Here is a 5,226-nt window from a genome sequence, read left to right on the forward strand (position 1 = left end):
ACTCTATCTTCCCTCTGGTTCTACACATAGCCATTACATTACTGCTGACTGCATTCTCTATGCCATGCTCCCCATCTCTGTGATCATCCATCAACTACTGTTTTGTACTTTGAATAAATAAATTAATAAGTGGACAAGATTTAAAACAACCACTATGAAACATAATCAATGATGACACAGAAAGTGAATAAAAGTATTACAGAATAACATCTTCCGAAATGGCTAAGATGAGAAAGATAAATGATACCAGAGTTGGTGAGGATATGGAGCAACTGTATTATTCATATACTGCTGGAAGGACTGTAAATTGGTACAACCCCTTTGAAAAACTTTGACAAACAATATCTGCTAAAGCTAAACATATATGTGTCCCATGCTTAAGCAATTCCACTTCTAGGTATACACCCAAGATAAATGAGTGCATTAGTTTACCAAAAAACATAAACAAGAATGCACATAGCAAGACATAGAAAACTAATACACTCATAAAAGTTAGATGACCTGCCTGAGGTAGCTTAGGTCATAAAAAATAGAGCTGGGATTTGAACTCAGGACTTTTACACCTTAAAGCCTATATGCATTTGCCTCTAAACTACATTTCTGCTGACTATCATTTATTATGTTCAAACCATTCCATGTATTGTTACCAATTTTCACAGTCTTGCAATATGTGTAATATTACCTGCATTTTACAGATTAATAAACTGAGGGCCAGACTCAGCTTGCACAAATTCATACAGCAAGTAAATGGTGAATGAATTTTCCTGCCAAACAGCTAAAGTGTGAACTCAGATGGCTCCAAAATTCATGATCTTTCACTTCCATCAAGTGGAGGCTTTTCTAAAGTTTTGAGAAGTTTTAAGAAGGAAGTACTGTGGACTGATGTAGTTGGAAACATAAGAAGGGTTTAGTGAAGGGATCATGGGTAACCTGGTCTTCATTGCCCAAAAGGCAAAGACCAAAGCCTCAGCCAAACAATGCCCACACCCATCTTTTCATCTGTGACCTACTCATTTTATTATAAGAGCTTAGGAGCCAAGGACGGCTCTAGGTATACTAGTAACATGGACAACTATTGTCTTAGCAGTAATCACTCACCTCCTTTTTCAATCCTCTCACCTATTGTAGGCAACCCTCTAACTCATAAATATTTAACACACACTTATGCATGCAGGCACAGACCTCTGAAACTATTTCCTTAACAATCTAACTTTTCATTGCAGAGGATTTGTTAAATACTCAAAGTGTTCATGACTGAGTGACTTAGTGGCTTTAGCTATTGAGTTCAGGGATACAGATCAAAACTATCTCTACTCACCTGGGTTCCAGTTCTAATTTCCTTCTCATAAGGAGTGTTCAGAGGTTTGTAGCAAGTTTCTCAGACTCTAGTTCTTCCCTATGTCAAGAGTATTAGAACGTCCTTAGTGAAATTCCAGTTCCCCACATCCTTATATCTTTTTCGCAAAAAGGCCCCTCCCTGACCTCAAATCATTGCTTTATTAGAAGTAATTATGGAAAGAGAGATCATGAACAAGGTAGACTGAGCCCCAGATGGCAAGGAAATTTTTGAGGACACCATGTTAAGTGGAGAGGCTTTGACTTTGCCAAGTCTTCCCTTACTCCCAAAGTAGAACCTTGCAACATAAACCCTATTGTTTTCTCTGTCCTTTCTTTCACTTTCTCTCCCCTATATCAGGTATCTCAGGCTCAGAAGATGCTAATTAGTTGCCATGGTAACCTGTGGCTGTGCCTAATAGTCTCTTCTCTCAGCTAGTTCTAGGCCCTGGACATCTGTTCTTGGTTTACCTCTTCTAATGTTTCCAAATTTAAGCCTAGGGCCACATACCAAGTTTCACAGTATCTGTATGTAGGTGATGGAGAGGTTATTACCTTCACACAAGATAAGAGGAACAAGAAAGTGGAAATAAAGCAACAGGAACACAGAGTGCTTAAGAGGTACTCTCTGAAGACAAGGAGGCCAGGGCCACTCTTTTAAGTTAATTAAGGGTTTACTACCTGCAATGCACAGTGATGTCCTGCCCCTTATTTAACTTACACAAGCAACCTTATGAAATCAAAATTATTATACTGACACACTGTAGGGATGAGAAAAATAGAAACTCAGAGAGGCAAAATGACTTGTCTAACATTGCACAGCTGTGATTTCAACTTTGTCCTTATCTGGGTTTCCAAAACACAATATTATTGTATTAGACTAATTAACGGTTCTTCATTTTTTGGAAGAAAAGTAAAAGCTGCAAAAAAAAAAAAAATCTTTCCTCAATTTACGTGCCTGTGAATTCCTCACAGTCATTCCCAAGAATAGGTCTCTTCCTTTAAATGTGCCCCTCTTCAGACATCACTTTCTTCTTCATATTTTTTTTTCCCTCTTCAATAATCTCTTTCTACCCTGCTGAGGCTCTCTACAATTTCTCTCTGGCAAGATCCTCACTTTTCCCAGGTAGACCCTTGACTTCTTTCCTATGGGGCATCTTTCAGACATGAGAAGGAGAGTGGAATGGACTAATTTTCAGGACATAAGCAAAACAGACACCTGTATTACTTACCTATTGTTATAACAAATTAACACAACATTTAGTAGCTTAAAGTAATACAGATTTATTTTTTTATGGTTTTCAAAGCCAGAAGTCTGAAATCAGTTTCACTGGGCTAAAATCAAGGTTGTTTTTTTGTAAGGCTGTGATCCTTCCAGAGGCTGTAGAGGTGAATCTGTTTCCTTGCTTTTTCCATCTTCAAGAGATACATTCGTTGTACTCCTTGGCTCATGGCACTTCTTCCATCTTCAAAGCCAGCAAGGTATCATCTTCAAATCTCTCTTTGCTTCTGTCATATTGTCTTGCCCTCTGCAGTCAAATTTCCCTCTGCCTCACTCTTATAAGGACGCTTGTGATTACATTTATGGCCCACCTGAATACTCCAAAGTAATCTCTTCATCTCAAGATTATTAACTTAATCACTTCTGGAAAGTCTCTTTTGCTAGATAAGGTAACATTCAGTTTCCAGGATTAGGACCTAGATATCTTTGGGGGCCATTATTCAACTGACAACGGCTTCCAAGACATGCACCTGTACCCTTATAGTGAGAAATAGTTGCCCTTCATCTCTGGAGTAGATGAACTAGAACCTCAGGAGTTAGAGATAGAGTAGAAGGTAAAGCATGAACAAAGTTAGGAGAGATATATAAACTTGGAGTTTGATGAAATGAAGTTAGGTATGTAGCTAGTTTCCTGCTTTCAAAGGAGACATCATCTTACTTGCACACTACCCCAGAAAGAATGGGGTAGAAAGGAAGGTAGGATGTAGAAGTGAGATTTCTCTCCTCTTTTCCAAAATGGTTTCCTTATTGTTCTTTCTTGCTTGGGTGGTTTCTCTGGCAGAGGAAAGTTGAGGAAATGGTGAGACTCTCACCCAAAAGACAAAGGGAGGCAATTAGAACCCTTCTCTAGTTGAACTCTACTCTCCCTCTCATCTCCATAGTTGATGTCTTCTGCCCTATCCTTGTTTCCTATTAGGCACATCCCATTTGTTGAGAAGTGAGGCTACAATAAAGAGTAATAGAGAGTTGGAAAAAGGATGAGATTTCCTTAAAGAAGCCCTCATGCCAGCCCACCACAGAACAGAGAAAAGTTTTCTCCATCAAGCAGTCTGAAAGAGGTGAGGAACTGGGAATGGTTGCCAGGCAAAGTGACCAAGACTTACAAGGTCATTCCTTGATAACAATAATTTTTTTTTCTTGCCACTGAATGTTATCTAGCATATAGGGACCCTCAAATCCCCTTTTCACAAGGTTCTCTGCCTGATGCTTATCATGAGGATCACATCTGGCAGATCTGAGGCCCAGTGAAGAGAGTGGAGAACAAGAATTTTGGAAGCTCAGATTCTGAAATACTGGTTGAGATGTGAGGGTCAGGGTATACCTGGCCCCAGACTAAATTTTCGTGGTCTTGGAGTGTCAGCAACAGCATCATAAGCTCACTGAGGTTTTGATTTATGAATACCAGATGTAGAGTTGTGAACTGATTTTTTTATATAGTCAGCAGATGGCTTCCCATATTTTTTCCTGTTCCAGGACATCATATATTATATTGCCCTAAAATCCTCCTTGTATAAAACTTTATGACAAATTCTGCTCTAAGACTTGGACCAAGAAAGTGTTTTGTTTTTTTTTTCTGTGAACATGTCTGTTTTTTTTCTGCCAGACAATGAAAGCAAATGAGACCCATCATACAGAATTACCCTCCTTCCATGCTCTAGCTAGAGGGTTGACACAACCTCAGCAGCTGTATGAGTTTTGAGTCTGCTGAGAGGAGGAGTGTCAGAGTGAAGAAGATGTCAAGGGGAAATAATGGAACTCACTCAAGATTGGGGATTCAGGGCCAGCCACAACTTCTGAAGAGAAGGACTGACCACTCATACCAAGGCCTGACAGGGAATCCAAAGAATTTCCAACAATGATGGCACCATCGGATTCTAAGCTGAGCCATGCTTGGAGATTCTATAGCAGGAAATTAGGAACTGGGCCTGGCCTCAGGGTTAGAAAGAACCTGAGATATGTAGGAAACAGATTTCAGACAGATCTTTCCCTCTAGTATTACTGATTTGAAGAACCAAGAAGCTCAGGAAACTGGTAGTACTCAGGCAGAAAAAAAGATCTAATGGTCCACGGGAAGTGCAGGAATATCTGCTGATCTGCTAGATTTACAGAAGTAAACTGTGCCTGCTGTGATGGGGTACAAAACATATTTGACTTTTTCTATGTATATATGCGAAGCAACTCTTGGTTGACCTCACAGATTTCAAGGACCTTGTCACCTTATAATCTCTCATTTTATTTTTTTATTTTTTACGCCTATGGCACCTGGTCTTCCTAGGTGGCCTCCTATCCAAGTACTAACCAGACCTGACCCTGCTTAACTTCTGAGATCCGACGAGATCGGGCTTGTTCAGGGTGACATGGACGTAGTCATATTTGACACTCTAAATCCCACTTACTCCCTAGACCAGTTCAATTATACTTTCTTGCTACCCTTTTTAATTGGCTATGAGACAGATGGGTCACATTGCAGAAATTTATTTGGAGACCAGCATAAATGGTACTATCATAAACCAAGTGCTAATACTATATTTTGATTTTCACCTTGGTTGCCAGGAAACTCAGCTTCAAATTGTATGCTAGATTGTTTTAACATTTTAGAAAAATAGAGG

General features: G+C 39.5%; 1 pseudogene; it reads right to left on the reverse strand.

The window, feature by feature from the left end:
* Window positions 1–4,867: 4,867 nt before the first annotated feature.
* On the reverse strand, window positions 4,868–4,986 carry LOC112477924 (annotated as a pseudogene).
* Between the last annotated feature and the right edge of the window lie 240 nt (window positions 4,987–5,226).

Source organism: Pteropus alecto, unplaced genomic scaffold, assembly GCF_000325575.1.
Source record: "Pteropus alecto unplaced genomic scaffold, ASM32557v1 scaffold390, whole genome shotgun sequence".
NCBI classification, from domain to species: Eukaryota; Metazoa; Chordata; class Mammalia; order Chiroptera; family Pteropodidae; genus Pteropus; species Pteropus alecto.